At 38.7% G+C, this 17,135-nt stretch overlaps 1 long non-coding RNA gene across 1 annotated transcript; it reads left to right on the forward strand.

The window, feature by feature from the left end:
* The first annotated feature begins 3,718 nt into the window (after positions 1–3,718).
* Positions 3,719–8,088, forward strand: LOC148183163 (uncharacterized). Its single transcript, XR_015773740.1, has 3 exons — positions 3,719–3,822; positions 7,372–7,491; positions 7,877–8,088. It is a non-coding gene; the product is annotated as an uncharacterized LOC148183163 (long non-coding RNA).
* The last annotated feature ends 9,047 nt before the right edge of the window (positions 8,089–17,135 follow it).

Genomic DNA, 17,135 nt, shown 5'->3' on the forward strand with positions numbered 1-17,135 from the left:
TATAGAATAATAATAACAATACTACTACTACTACTACTAATAATAATTTATTATACAGGGACACAAACTTATAGCACAATCTTAGTCCTGGCTATAAAATTCCAGCAACAGTGTCCTTCTTTTCCAGAGAAGGGACACCTAACTTTCCTTTTATCTCTGCACCTCTCCACAAACAAGTCACTGGACACGCTTAGGGGTGGGATCCATCAGTCTTTAAGAGCCCATCATCTATGGATGAATATGAAAAGACTTTTTTAAAAGAAATTTAGTACAGATCTTAGGAATAATTTCTTCTGAGTTTTCAAGTAGAATAAGACAGGAAGATAGTGTCCAAGACACTCCGGAAAACTTGATCAGCTTTTAGAGGTGAACCAGGAACAAATAAAGAGAAGTTTGAGAACTAGTAGCTCTACTGCTCTCTATACTCCATAGAAAATTGGACAGTAGGACAGGCTCAGGTTTCTTTTTCTTTCCTGTTTGAATATTCTGTTAGCTCCATTGATTTTGCTCTGCAGCTAAACCCAAGTCTGCAAGGGATGACGAAGGGGATATTATAGCTGCATTGTTTTGTCTTTGCTGGGGATAGAGAATGATGTATTTGGGATTCAGCTGGTGTATTTACAGTAGTTTTAGTAACCCATAAAACATCGGATCTATATTTTGAAATATTTACAAGAGTAGCAGTCAACAGTTCTTTATCTACAATACTTTTTAATACTTCTGTCTCCTCCTCTCCTGTCAGCTTTTTTCATGCTGCCTTTTTGTTGGTTTTCAGCTCTGATACTGTTTGCTGATTGTGACATTGTGCTAATGACTGTGTTCCTCTAGATGAAACACAGGGCATTCCTAAGTGCACTTTGTTCTTTTTATTATATTAACAAAAGAAAAAATGAGATGCATCCAAATCACCCATGCACTAAATAAATTCCCACATTGAGGGGGAGAGCCCCAAGCTATAATGATGTTGTCCATTTGGAGTCTGGTCTATCAATGGCAGTACAACCAAAGAAAGGGGAAACAGAGACATTATAGGAATTTTGTTTTTATTTTTAGCTTGGAATTAACTAACTGGAACAATTACTGTTTCAATCTGAAGTTTTTTTTAAAGAGATAGATTCCTGGATTAAGAATAAAAGCAACAATCACTGCCCCTCACCTCACCTTCCCTCTCCCCACCCAAGAGCCTCTCATTAGAAATGTCATTTATTAATTTAAAAAAATTTTGCTGTCTACCTTCTTGAACTTGCCTAGGAAAACAAGCCGTAGTTTCCACCTAAATAACATATGGAATAAAACTCCAGGATGAACATCAGGTAAATTATTCCCTAAAACTAAATTTCAGAGCAGCACTCCATAACCTTCTTATCAAGAGGAGTTATTTTCCTACTCAGACAAGCAGGTAAGGAAGACAAGGAAATACAAAGAGAAGGATAGTTTTAACTCTAAATTTCAGACAGAATTCTCAGTCCTTAACCTCAGACATACAGAAGCAAAAGGATGCCCAGTAAGAGAAAACAGCAGAGCAATTCAGTTCTTTGTTTTATTGGCCTTTTTGGTTTTTTCTTCCTGAGCAAGGCAGTCATTGCTTCCTCAGGTGGAGGAGTTGGAAGACAAGGAATCAAAACCTAGCAATGACCAAAGCATTACCAAAAGGCAAGAGCAATGTTTTGCTGGGAATTTTTTCCCCTTTTGGAGATTTTCTAACCTGGAAAGCTAAACCACAAACACACTTTAGTTAGAATAATTCAGCACCCAGTCCTGACAGCCTTTATCAGTTATGTCTCCCAATTAGCCAGTCCTAGTTACAGCCAGGGAATAAAGGTAAATGGAGTTATGGTTACTTGTATTGGTTACCACAGATTTAAACAGTTCCTGTATAACCTGAGGCAATAGTGCAGACCTCACTGAGTACAGGAACAGCAGCTCCTTCAAGAGCAGGGCAGGGCTGGAGCAGCTGGGTCCCAGGGCCAGCTCCCCCATCCTCTCTGCACAGAAGGAACCACAGGGTGGGGAGCACTGAGGGACAGCTGCTCCTGAAGCCAGACCAGCAATGGAAATCTGCAGCCAGGTGAAAAGGGGTTCTTGTGACATTCCCTACCTAGCGCTGTGTCCAGACAGACACAGGCATCTCCCCCTGCTACCATATCCCTTTCATTCTACATCTTCAAACCTTTGCTAGCAAGGAGCCTCAAACTTCCACCCATTTAACAAGGAGGGCTCAGAGCCTCTCCCAGGGTCACGACTCCACAGGCCAGGCAGCAGCTATCGCAGGATTCCCGGTAAAATCGGGAGAGGGAGCAGTCCTGACTGCAGTGCCTGACAACTGTTTTAAGGCTGTATAATTATTTAGGGCAGGCAAGCCCTCAGGGAATGCCTTGAAGGAATGAAGAATCTTTTGCTCTTGCTCAGAGCTTTTTTCTAAGACAGGAAAGCTGAGAAATGGGGAGTAGGGGTATGTTTTATACTTGCAATTTCATTGTCCCGTGCTGCATAGTAAACCTTCTAAGGTTCCTATTAAACATTTTAACCACAACACCCTCTTTGTGCTGAGTTAAATTATTTAATTGCACAGCTATCCCCAAATATCCATCAGCATGGATTATTTATTTATAAAACCAGAAAATCATTAAATGTGTTACCTCTATGACAGTGGCAGCAAATGTCCACTTTCAGACCCAACAAAAAACAGCAATACTTATTCAGCACTTTCCATGTAAGTATCCAAAATTTGTTTACAAACATTAATGAAATAAACCAAGTAAGAGGCAGGAAATTACAGATAAGCAAAAAGATTGAGAAAACCTAAGCAAGTCAGCCACGGCCTCATACAGTTAATGACAATAGCCCAAACAGCCTTCATCTCCTGCTCTGCACCACAAGAGCATCTAGAATCAAAATAAGATATTGATTTTGAATACATTTAATGTTTAAAACAAGAGTAACCTTAATTATTTTGAATCCGTTTTCAAAAGCAAATGTACCTGTAATAATAATCCTAATAGTTAGAATGAAATTTTGCCACTGAAATGCATAAGCAGAAGAAACCTCAGGATTGTATACGCTTGGTATTTGTAGGAATTAGGTTCCAAGGTGATCTCTGGTTTCTATCAGGGATGCTTGTTGGATGCAGTGTAGGAGAACACAAACAGCAAAAATACCACACCCAGAAAAGTTTGCATATATGCAAACCCAGATAAACAGGATGGATTGGCAAGTCATTGTGAAGGCAGCCTCTGTGTATTCTATTACTAATTCTTCATGTTATCTTCCTTTTTAAAAGCTAGATAAAATCCAAAAGATTTACCACAAAAGATTATGGCAGCTCTGGACTTGAGCAATGCTACAGCATCCCTTTTAAAGTTAAATCATACTTTACTATTGTTATAACAGTGTCCATAAAAATACAAACAGCATGAGGGTAGTTCAGCTGCTGAATGCCCGCTGATAGTGCTTTTTATTGCATGGACAAGATCACAATTCATACACTAACCCCATTTTCCCAATTCCCCAAGTTTCATTCTGTCAGGATTTGGAAATGTTGTGGAATTTATACTTCCAGCTGTAACGGGAGGAGGGAAACTGCAAGGGCTGCCAGTACCAAATGCTTAAAGGATCTGAGCACTGTGGTGGAGCAGGACCTATCAATGGGAAACACCTGGTGGAGGCATTTTGTTCTGTTCTGCAGGGCCAAACCCTGATTACAAAATTACTGGCCTTGGTTTTTGGAGAAGTCAGAATTTGCATCAGCAGATTGGCATAGACTGCTGTCAAAGCAAAGGACACATAAGGAGGAGGATGAAGAAAATCAAGTCAAATGTCAAGGTTGGGAAAATGGAGATAACCTTCTAAATTAATACTACTTTGGCTTTTAATGTATAGAAAGATATATTTGGGATATAACACAACAATCAACTTATCCCTAAGGAACAGGTGCGATAGAGAAAGATTTAGAGAAAGATTATAACTTCTATATAGCATAAGTAGGAAGCAAAATAACACTCTCATGGAAGGTCTAGAAATATTTCCTTATTTTCATATTTTCCTGATGTGGGGGTTGAAGTTCCCAACATAAAAATGCAGCAAAGTTTATTTTTTAAATTTTGCTTTCAGCCTGTGAGGAACATAAGTGAAAATAGGAGCAGTGCATAGCAGTCAGCTCTAGGAACCTGAGGATTTTATGGTGGAAGGGTTGGAAGATAGGGAGGAGAGAGGAAGATGAAGGTTTTGGAGTGGAGAGGACACCAAAAGCCAAGAAGAAAATTAGGTTATTGCCATGGAAAAGGGTGCAAAAGAGACAAGATACAAATCTGTAGATCACAGATCAGATAATTTCTTATGCTTATAGACCAATTTGTTTGTGTATTTGCTCAAATATTAGCCAGGAGCAAAATTGCTATGAAGGTGTTATAGATAATATTAGTAAAATAGAATAAATAATAAAAATAATTATGAAATGAGAGAAACAGCAAAATGTGATTTTTAGAAGAGACAAAAAGTGCAATTTATACAAACTTCAAAACAGCATTGGAGAGAAACACAAGTTTTATTTTGTCTAATATTTTCCTTTTCTGTTCTGTAAAAATGATGGTAGATCAATAATATACTTTAGGAGGGAGCAAAGAAAACATAAAAAAAATAATTTGCAAATATGCTGAGAATGTGTTCATTCTCTATTATTAAACAGTTCAAGGGCAGATTCAGCTGAGCTTTAAATGCAATAAAGAAATTATTTCAAAGCAACACTACAAGCAACATACAGTAATTGAGAGTAGAAAAACAAGGGTGATAAAACTGTCCTGTGTTATTGATGTTAGAGTTCATATATGATGCATTTCCGTGACGGGATTATCAGAGCACTGATGACAATGTGTACTTACTTATCAAACTAAACAAGGTGTCTCAAAAAAGAGAAATATTAAATTATGTGCTATCAGCCAGCTATGCTATTCAGCAAAACTGTGTGTACATAATATCTGTTCCATACATCTGTATTCCTGCGCGTGACCCTCACCAAACTACTCTGTCTCTACAGCGTTTGCATAAAAAAAAATCTTTTGATCTTCTAAGAAAAGTTTCAAAATGGACCCATCTTAACAATAAATTAAATTGCATTAAAAAAAGGGAGAATAATCTTGTTGCAGGTTATCAGCCTTCCTCATACAATACTTATTCTCTCTTCTTGTCACAGATTTGTTTTATTTTGCTACAGCAATACATTATTACAACTTAAAATTCACATTCACCTGAAGAAAGCTGTGACATGCCTACCAAAAGAGACATACACTGCTTAACCTAAATTGACCCTTTTTTCCTTCTATTCTAATAGATCTTTTTTCTTTTTGTCACTCAAAATGAGTGTCTGATGTATGAGCATAAATTGTTAAAAGCAGTTTTAGGTAAAGGAAGAGAGACTGAAGTGGAGTTTTCTCACAAAAGCCAACCTCAATTTATGTCAAAGAGGGTTAAAAGACCTTGGGATTAAAGCAATAAACTTGCTGCTGTCAAAGCTAAAACCTGCTAACAATTTAGTGCCAAACGCATGTTGTTCAATATCATTTCATATTATATTATGTCACAAGTAGGTGACAGTTCCACATCAGGCTGACAGGGCTGATTTACTCTGAAGAATTCATCGACATTTTGCAGAGTCAAAGCTGACTTCATTTTGTTTGGATGCAGGGTGGGAAATCTGTCCCTGGGTTGGAATATTTGGCTGAATAGCACAGTGCACCCCTGGACCCTCATGGCACAGAGCCCTCGGGCACGACCCACCCAGCCTGGGGCTCCTCACCTTCCCCTGCCCTAAACCACCTCCAGCCCTGCCCTTTGTGCAGCTCCACCTTTTGATGTGGTTCCCCTTCCTGCAACTTTTAAAATATCCAATTGTCCTGGTCAATATTTGGATATTTTTTTCTTTCTGAATTCAAGCATTTATACTTCTCCAAAATATACTTATTGTCAAGGGTTGAGATAAAAGATCGTGTTAAGAAAATACTGCTGGCACCTGCTCATATTTTAAGTAGGCAGTAATAACAGCTATTTTTCCAGGATGTTAACTAGATCCCAAGGTCGTGTGTGATGAGACCCTTCTAAGGCCAATGGCAACAATACCATTTCTGTATATGCAAATGTCTTTTGCAGATATTCCCAGATATTTTTTTAATATGGCTTCCAATTCAAATTTCTCCCAGGGCTCTCAGACAATTCTGAATAAACATATTCTTTGTTTTGTCTCAGAAAAATCTAATTAATTTGACTTCTCTGTCAAGTTTTCAAAGCTTATTTATAAAGGGTGTCCCTTCTCCAAAATCCAGTGTATTCTTCTACAGTCATTTGCATCCTTTTGCCATGTTCATTTCCTGCTCTTGTTGGATACTGCTGGAACTACAACTACAACTCAGCTCCTGAAGCTGAGGAACCAGGGAATCGGGCTTCCTCTGAACCAAGTAGAACTGTGCTACACTCAAGGTAGTATTTTTATATGTGGAAATAGGAATATCCCTCCCTTCTTCCTGCTTCTTTTTTAATTGTGGAGCAAACTTTCAGTTAGCACAGTTTGCTCTTACCTTTATTTCTGAAAAAAAGCTAGAAACATTTGGCGTCTTTAAACACACCTATCACTGTTTTCTCCATCTAAATACAGGTGTGGGTACATTAGTGCCTGCCCATTAACTTGTGTAAACCACGTAGTGATTCTTCTGTGGGATTCTTTGGGCAATGTTTGCTGTTCATCCAGGAAAACATTATTATTGCATGTAAAATGGTCCCATCACCCAACACTGGTTTGTTTTTGCTGACCATCTGCTGGACAACTCCCAGGCAGCAAACGGGTTACCTTGTCTGTTATGTCAGGCAACAGAACTTCTAGTGAATAGTTAGATGGGTTAGCAGATGGTTAATCTTATTTGACATTTAAAGCACTTGGAGGTAAATTTAGTGTTCACCTGCCCTGGAGTGTACAGCATGAATATGCTCCTACATATCTGTTCCTGTTTAAACTAGTAACTCTAATGGCTGGAGGATATTCAATGCCTGGCATGAAGAGATATTTCATGGAAAATGGGAAAAAAAAACAGGTAAACACATCCTGGCTTTAAACATTTACAGTTTTCTCATATTGAAACACAAATTCTATTATTTTTGGAATACCATCACCCTCTTGCTAACTTACACATTCTGCTAGTAGATCAAATTCTAACATGTTTTGCATATTAATATTTCTGTGCTCTGTTTTCCACTACCCCATCAGTTCTGGACATGACAAATACACACATGTATACATTTCACTGAGCACAAAGCCAAAAGTCTCCTGTGATCCAGTGAGAAATCTAAAGGAGAATAAAGATCTTTCTGTAACATTTGTCCTCACAGAGTGCCCCATAAACCCACTGTGGTGTCCACCGAAGTCAAACCACCAAGGATTCAAGAATTCAACCCAAGAAAAGGGATGAGCACAGAGCTGTGACACAGCCTGAGCCCAAGGGGCATGAGGTGAGGCTCCAGGCCCTTTTGCTGAGCTCAATCTCCCCCTCAGTCCTCTGTGACAGAGATCAAAATGAATTGTCATGTCTCTTTTAAGAGGAAAATACCACAGCCTCTCTCAATACAGGCTGTGACCTTTCAATTTATGCTATCAGTTTACTCAGTGCTTGCTCTGTGGTTCATGATTAACTTGAAAGAGTTAGATCACACTCTCTCCAGGTCCTCAAGAAGGAACTTCTGTTGACTGCCAGAAATCCCTCATGCAATAAAGTGCACATAGTATGGCTGTATAAGCTATCCTTCAAAGTTACAGCAGCTCAGTAATGAGGTATCAATTCTTATCAAAAAGCTCCTAAAAATATCTACTCACTTCTTTTTTCTTTTTTTCTTTAAGGTACTGTTTATGAGAAGACAAAGTGAAAAACAGCCACCTGGTTATTAATAAATACATCTGCTTTCATATATTCCCTACAAAGGGTCACACAGCCCTCATACATTAATTAAACATTTTATGTATATCAAAAAAATATGGTTTCAATTCTAACTTGAAAGGGTAAACTGAGACAGAGATAGTTACTCACACCTTCTTGCTAAGCCACAGAAACCTTCTCCCTCCTCCTGTAACTATTATGGTTGTACTGATGCCTCAAAGTGTTCTAGAAAGCAGAATAAAAAAATTTCATCAAGATTTTCTTTTCAAAGCTCACCCATAGACTTTCTCCCTTTCTTTTAGACAAAAAATATACATTGGCAATTATCTTAATCTTCACTAGTAGGGACCCTGGAAAGTGGGGATGTCTTGGACAAATGCTGGAGTAAGGAGTTGCATCTCCTGCTGCCACTGGAAAAGCAGTGTCTGCTCAGGTCAGCAACATGGAGATTCTTTTTGTTATTTATTATTATCCACCCCTCTGTACTTAAAACCTGCTTGTTGGGGGTGAGTAGATTCTTTCAGGTGGTGTTTTAGTTATCCACAGCTGTGAATTTCCCTACATTTAGCAATGAATATCGGGCAATGATGGGAAAATCCTTCCTTTGCTTCAAAACATGACTCCCTCAAATCAATATACACACTCCAGTTTCCAATGCAGTAGCAGCTCAAGATCCTTTTAGCAAAATCAAATAGATTTTATAATATTACTTGTATTTCACCTTTCCATTAGGGAAGGATGGAAATACAGAGAAAAACAGAGGTGAGATAATTGCAGGTATTTAAATAGCTAAACCAAACTGGAAGTTTTTAAGAACAGACCAAAACTGTCACATATAAGTACAATCCTTACCAAGATGTATCTCAGGATCTTTAACTCTCAGGTCCTTAAAGGTTCTTGCTGACATTACAAGGCTGGCCTGCTGCTCACCTCACTGTAGTAAGACCTGACATAATTGCTCACACTGTACTCCTTGCTTTGTCTTTCAAGAGCAATTCCTTTTTATTGCTCTGCACTTGGGTCCTTGAGACCCCTTTGTGCTGTTACCCACGGTACCAGTGAGGGGTGCTCGGGCCCAGTGCTCCCCTCTAGGTTAAGGAAGTGAAGCTTTTGAGCCTGAGTGGCCCTGCTTCTTCTGCCTTTGACTTTTCCAGAGCCTTTACAATTCTTTCTATAACCTGGAAGCCATCTGGGAATAAAGGTGTGCCTGCTGAGGTGTCCCTATGTCCCCAGAGGTGAGGACAGGATGGCATCAAAGGACAGTCCCAGCTGGTATCACCTGAGGTGTCCCTTTCCCTAAAGCAGAAGGAAAACTGTACATCAAACACAAGTGTGGACCATGCACCACAAACCTGGAAGAAAGGAGGGATCAGTCCTCTATGTCAGAAACAAATAAATTGCAGAGCTTGATGCAATTCAGGTACCTAAGCTGACCTTGATGATTAAACCCCAGTTTAAGCACTGCAGTGGTCAGCACGGTGCTCAGATTTTTAATTTATTATTTGAAATTAAGTATCTTTATGGCTAATCATTTAGGAAAAAAGTATAGGTGTTATTCAATGATATGACTCACCTGAAAAACAATACTTTAAGTGTTTGCATTTCTATGTGAAATTTCAGAGGCTGAAGAAATTACTTCATGCATTTCGAGTGTTACTATTGTCCTCAATTTTGAGTTTTTCTTTTTATAATAACAGCCATCTACTGCTATTACTGTAGTTTCTTGTCCAGATCTCCCTTTGGAGACTTTCTGACTACTTAACACCATTTTTCAATTTCTCTACTTATGCATATACATCTTCAGTCCAGACATGAGAATTTGCTAATGGACTGCAACTTTTTTCCAAGATTCCCATGTGTAGAATTTTACAGAGACTGATCCAAAATCTAAACTCTGCTTGCCAATGCTTTGTGCTAGGAATATGCATGCGATAATGAACCCCAGAATTATGCTACCACTTTGAAGTATAAATTTAATTTGAGTACAAAAGAGAGCAAAAAGTGTCAGATGGTATATTTACAATAACATTAAGGTGAACACGTTGTCAAATGGACAGAAAAAAAAACCTGGTGTGCATGAAAATGTGGCTCCCTCCTGCACTGTGTACATTTTTAGCTGCAGATTGAAGAATAAAAGGCACTGGTTAGAAAATGGAAAACATATAGGCAGGCACAGCTATCTCCTGCTCCTGAGGTCACACCACTTTTGCATTTTACCTACAACAAAGCAGATAATGCATCCATTTGGCTTTTTTCATTCATTGAAATAACTCTGTGACACTCTCTAGTGGAAGGCAGACATACACCACCTCAGCCACGCTGCGAGCACGGAGCAGTCACGGGGAAGCGACGCCACGAGAAGGGAAACTGGCTGAAACGGAGCTTGGGCACTGTTGCATGTGTTTTGCTGCACTCTTATTTTTTAACACCACAACCAAAACACTTACAGACAGGTCCCTTCTGTTTGAAGCCCAGAGGATAACGTGGTACTGAAGCATAAATAAAGAGTGCCACTAGCAAGGAGTAACTGGCAGCAGACAAAGCCCAAGCCAGCAAACTGTCACGATTGCTCTAGAGGGTTTATAAGCTTTATCAAATCTGTGCTAGCTAATTCACTTGCAGAAGTGTACTGATAACACTGCTTCTTTTTTTTCCCCCTTGCTTTTATTATGAACAAAAAGATAGACAGGTCCTAAGGACAGATCCTTTTCACAGCTCTGCTCTCTTCTGCCAGCACATGCCCTTCCATTCACAGATTACCAGGTTTAACTGGGGATGTCTTTGAGCCAGAAGCATTTATTGCAATAAAACCCAATATATTTCCAAAAAAGAAAAGCTTCTCCCTCCTTTCTAACACTTACATTGTGGTTGGAAGCAACATTTAAAGAAAAAAAAATTCAGATCCAATCTGGTGTTCCTTGTCTCAGTGAATTTGAAAGTGGCTGTTTTTTACCACTCCCAATAAACATACTGAAGTTAACATTTCTGTGCTTGGACAGAGGAATTAATATACATATATACAGACACACACACACACATCTATTTCTGGGTGGAGCACTTGGCTGCTTTCCCTGCTTCTCCCCCACTCCAAAGTTTAGATGCAATTTTTTGCATATTAAACCAATGCTAGTTTATCAGCAGCTATTGTTAAACAACAACTGCTATTAATCTAAATGACATAAATTAATACCACCTGCTGTAAATGCAGAGGAAGTTTGGCTTATACTTTTTAGTGCAGCTTTTGAAGTATCCAGAACAGTATGAAGAGAGAACCATGGATCTCTGTCATTTTCTCCCTCCATACATGTGGCTGCTCGAAGTGATGCCTCTGGTGTGGAGAGGTTTGCAGAAGGGCTGCTCAGCTTTGAGCTCTTTGCTCTGTCATTCTCCTCCATGGCTGGTCCATCATTTCTGAAGGCTTCCTCAAACCCTTCTGGATATCCTCCCAAGGAGCTCCATGCACAGCAGCCTGTGGGAAGCTGACAAAACACTGGAAAATTCTGCCAAATAATAAACAAACCAACCCCATGTTTTTTTTCCAAACATGTTTCCATGAATAACTGAGAAGGCACACTTGCTAATTTACTGCATGTTTGTCTTTATGGAGTATTTTAAAAATAAAATATTTCACCCCCTCCTGCCTCCTCTTAATTTGTCCTGTCATTCAATTTCTGTAACTAATTTGAGGAGAATTCTCTAATGTTTCATCACATTGCCAAAGCGTAGTTTTTGCCTGAATGCAATGCAGAACTATTTTAATTACAGGGAACATCAAAAATTACTCCATAACATGGGATTATTCCTTGTGCTAATTTCTACAAGCCCAAAGTATAGACGTGACTGAATTCAGATTCCTGTTTCACACAAACACAAAGGGAGAAATTCTGCCTGGGCTCTGTTAAACACAGACATTCATAAAGTATCTCCATGTTAAGTTTTGAATGACATTTGGGTCAGTATCTTTTCTGAGGAAAGTTCACTGAACAACAGTTTTGAGATCAACTACCATAAAATATGAACAGAGCCTTCACAGAGCACAACTTTGTGCATCTGGCTGGGTCAGCTGGCTTCTGGACTGAAGTGAGTGGAGAGAAAGATCCTCTTGAAGATGCTCCAGAAAAGGATCCTCTTGCAGGTTCTGGCAGTTATTTTCCACAGGAGCTCCTTCCTCTAATGGCCACAGGTGGTGCTGGGAGAGACCAGGAGCCTGTTCATACACTAGAGTAGGGATCTACAACAAAAACAGCTTCTTATAATAAGTAAGTAGGGAAGGAAAGGAGGAAGCAAATAAATTAACAAATAAATAACATTTTAAAAAAAGCTTTTCTGTGTAAAAGTGTTGCCAGTTTACAAACTGGAAGCACAAGGATTACCAGGAAGCTCCGGTCAGTGATTTAACTCTTGTGATATTGCACCTGGGGAAATAAAAGGACACCAAGATCTGCTTCCTGCCTTTGGAAGACACAAAATCAGTGCAGTGATGTGGAGGCAAAGATGCTGTCATAGGGTCATCACATCAGCAGGAGAACTAAGCTTTGTCACTTTAAAAATTCAAACCTTAAGACATTTTCAAGTTACTTATTTCAGGTGCACATGTAAGGAGAAATTAGGGCATTACCTTCACTTTGAGTTTTCTTCTCCATCTCTCTAAAACATTTAATATTTTCAGGAGATATGAAGGCTTTCGAGAGACAATATGCTAGCTGTAGCCTACCATGTCTACTATGGAAATTCCAGAAAATAAGACCAAATGTGCTAATTTATAGTTAAAAGGTGAAATTCTGAATAGTCTGTTTTTCTAACAAGAAACAACTGAAAACAGGGTTCAAAAAGTCTGATATTCTGCATGACCAAACACACAAATTATATTCACTTTCATCTAACCCCCTAATTATTTTACCTCTAAGAAAAATATCTCTAATTTTCACTGCTGTAAAGTCATCTGGATTTAAGTGCTGTAAGCAATATAATAAAACTTATACAGTATTTTTCACACTATAATATCTCATGATTTTTTACACACAATGAAATATTAAATCACAAAACATTAATGAAAAACTACTAGAAGAGATAGTTTAACATTTTCACTGCTGAAATTTAGAATTTCTAATAACTGAAGATGACAAGATGCAGAATTGAAAAGAAGAATAATAGAAGACTAAAATTAGAGGCTTTAAAACTGTGCTGTAGTCAGTTATTCTAACACATAGACTGTGATCTTAAGCAACTGCTCAACAAACCTTGACAAAGGAACAACTTGGTTACTCTGACACAGTGAGAGAGGGAAATACACAAAAAATAGTTACACTGCGCAAAATTTGGTTCAGTCTCTCTTTGGTCCAGAGCAGCATTACATGAAGCAAGATAAGTAGTTAAAAAAAGGCTGCCTGTTGTTTCAAACCCCAATAATTATTTTAAAAGATAGAAAATAACCAGAAATATGAGTTTCAAAACCTACTCTTACATTCCTGGAGTGGGCATTTTTCACATGACAGCAAAAATTAGTTCTATAATTTACCTCTAATTCTGAATTTTAGAAATTTGATGAACATCAAGACAGTTATGAAAAAGGAAAAATGTAGAACTAAATAACTGTTCAGATATCCACCCATTTTGGTCTCACCTCGAAGAAGAAATTCTTACTCTCATGTTTACAGCTCAGTGCACAAGACCAGAAATACCTGCAGTAACCAAAGATGTATGATTACAAAAGAAACAATTCTCATAGGAATGTGGTTCATACTAAGACAGAGACCTGTAAAAGCTATAAACCTGACTGCAGAGGAGCTTACAGATATAAGGTATCTTGGCATCTTTAACATAAATCTAAGGAATTCCACCGCTATTTGTAAAGAAATTAAAATTAGGCCAAAAGATTTAAGCAGTTGAGGTGATCTCCATACAGAGAAAGAAGGGGCTGACAACAGGAGAGAATGTGTGCACGTGCCTCCAAGTGTTACAGATCCAAGAGAGTTCAAGGAAAATCCAGCCAGGCTAAGCAGAGGGAGTGTCACCAGAGATTTCTGCTTTGAGCAAAGTGCAGTGGTGAGTCTGAACTCCTAAGTGAAACCTGTCAGGCACAGCATTTGTATTGAGATAAATCTTGAAGGGAGAGCATAATTTACTTCTCAGATAATTTAGGAAATAATTCTTTCATAGACACCCACCCAAAATAGACAACCATGAGAGGAAAAAGCATTCCCCACCCTTCTCCCACAAACAATAACTCTGTACACAGGGAAATACACCCACACATGGCACACAAAAAAATCCCTATACCTCCTTCTCACATGCATTTCTACTCTGTTCAAAGCTACACTGTTCAAATGAAGAGTATTTCCTATAAATCCATGTTTAATAAAGAGGATTTAATGTGAATCTTTCTCAGTTAAGAACCAAAAATACTCAACGTTATGGGCCATCTGGGAATGCTTCCCAAATCCAAATTTAGGGTCCAGTAACAAGTCCTACATACAGCCTTTTTGTGTGAACACTTACTCTTCCTGTGTTGAATTTCCCTGAACTGGAGCCAATATGACTCTGCACATGAAGGGAGCTGTGTGGGGGATCAGAAACCTGGCACAGCCAAATGCCAGAGATGGAGGGACACAACAGCTCCACTCCCCTTCTCCATGGAGACACTTCATCCACTCTCATGGACGCTGCTCCAAACGTACTGGGGGCAGAGGTGCAGGTGTGTTAAGAGATTTCTTTAAAAAACATCAAAGCTGAAACCCTAATGGTTTGAGGATTTGTTGAAAAATAAAATTTGGCCACTCAAGGGCTCTTAAAAAGATAAAAACCGATCAGTGTAGCATTTGCTTCCCATCCCAGTGCTGTATCAACTGTCAAACACTCCTAGAAATAAAAGTAGGAAATATTTCATTTTTCTGTTTGCACAAGAGCAAAACATCTTTTCATGGACTTAAAAACTTTTGACAAAAATCACAAGGAATAATGCAGGAGTAATTTAATTACAGAAGTTATACAGAACCATTTTAGGGAGCACCAAACTAAAGTCTTGAAAAACTGAGACCTAAGCAATTTTTTTCAAATTCCTGAAGAAAAGTTGTTCTGAATTGTGAACATATGAAGTTTTTTCTCTCTTCAGTGCAAGCCCCAAGTGTGTTTAATGGTTTTGCTAAATATGATTGAAAGAAAACCATGCCTGAGGGAAATGATACTTTCCTGGATATGTATAAGGGTTGAAGCAGCTTGGTCAATGAGTGACCATAGTATATGAATCTAAAACTAATCTCAAAGAGCCTGAGGCCACCCAAAGCTAACCTAGTCAAGTAGTTATTTTTTCATTTGCTCTGAGCTAAATAAACTGTCTGTAAAAGACTCCCTGTACACCTCACAGCAAGTGTTTTGTTTTCCTCACATTAAAAAAGTTTTAAACAAGATGTTGTATTGTGTGCATAAGAGCAAATTAAAAATAATTGCATAAAAGGACAAGTTGTCCCTTAGTTGTTACTAAAATGAGATACTTCTAAAAATTACTCATAAAAAAAATTGGCATGAGACATCAGCGCTTAGATCTATCCCACATCATCTCAGATCCACCCTGAGAACATCTGGGGAGAGTGACCTGTCAGCTTGTGGCTCGTGATTCCCCACATGGAACCCATCACTCCCTGGCTGCCAACCTTGGTCCTCCTGTCTCAAACAAGGCTGAGGGACTGCTGCCCTCTCCTCTCACCAGTGCAGGCACCCTCTCTTTGGAACTGCATCATGCCGCTTCAAAATATCAACTAATCTTTACAAAAAGAGAAATTTTGTAAAATCAACCTTTATTACTTGAAACCTTAAGCAATGTATGGAACTATTTTTTTTTTTTTTGGAGTAAAATATGGTAATGAACAAGTCCAGCTACATTTCGCAATAAAGCTGCACGAGGCAGAACAACTGCTCTGTAAACAAGGGCGAGGGATGGGGTGAGAAAATCACTGAAAAATACTAAGTCCCCTGAGCACCAAGGGATGTGCAATTTCCATTGTGCTTCAAGACATACTTGTGTGGCCTTGTTGCTTCTATTGATCACATAGGTCTTTCCTAATAGAGTTACAAGGCATTTTCAGTTGCAGGCTTGGAAACCTGTGGGAAATGGGATCCAATCATCTGGCTGCTATGTTCCTGTAAGGCCAGCTCTGTCTTGCTGCTACTGCTCTGTTGGGCTTTAAACACAATACCAGCACATCTAGGGCTGTGAAGCAGAGAGCAGGGATTGTGCCAGCACAGGTTATGAATTTCTGTGAAGTAAGAACCAAGTCTTTGTAGCCATTTACAAAGTTCAGTTAACTGTTAATTTTCTTCTTTCCCCGCCCCCCTTTTTTTCTTCTTTTTTTTTCTTTTTTAATTTTTGGTTATGAAACAGCATGTCTGATTTCCAATGGGGATGTAAATGTAGGAAGTGGGAATCATTAGGAGGTATATTATGCCCTTTCTGCACCCCAACAGGCATAGCAATGAATGAACAAAGAGCACCTTTTAATGTTATGCTGAGGCAGAAGATATTGGAAATACTCAAATCTCAGTGAAAATAAATGTTACTTTAAACAGGGAACCCAAGGCACAGGGAATCTCATTTTAAAAAAAAAATCTGTATTTTGGGCTCTTGCATCAAAATAAAGACAAGACATTTGTGTTTCGCTTATCAAATCTTCAAAAATATTTAGAAGGGGAAACCTTTTCATTTGAAAATTTATACTGAAAACATTTCACAAACCAATCCGATCTACTACACCAATTCACAAACTACTCCAATCTATGACTTGGAAACTGAAGCCAGTAATAAAATACAATACTCTTTTCTTGTGTAATATTAGTAATGGCAATTGAAGATGTTGAACTATTAAAAAAAAAAAAAAAAAAGACTAGGTGAAATTCAAGGCAAAATCTAGCCAGCCAATCTATGGAAAAATTTCAGCTTATACTGACATGACATAAAATTTATGAAGACAGCACCTTTCAGAATCAGGCCCATGGCTGCTCTCCCCAAGCCTTTCACCAGAATGACTCCTGGAGGGCCAGGGGAGTCAGCTCAGGACCCCCACAAGAGAGAAGTGTCAGTGGGTCACAAATGTGGGAGAGGGCAAAGGGACTCTGTTACATGTACAGTTATCTTTATAGACTGCCTGATATTGAAAAAAAACAACAATAACAGCAAAACCCAAGATGTTTTCTGGTGGGATTTCTCTGCTCAAGAGCAACACTTCAGTG

The sequence above is a fragment of the Pseudopodoces humilis genome, chromosome 14 (genome assembly GCF_049639895.1).
Source record: "Pseudopodoces humilis isolate 2021_Gansu_Grassland_sample_001 chromosome 14, ASM4963989v1, whole genome shotgun sequence".
In the NCBI taxonomy this organism is placed as follows: Eukaryota; Metazoa; Chordata; class Aves; order Passeriformes; family Paridae; genus Pseudopodoces; species Pseudopodoces humilis.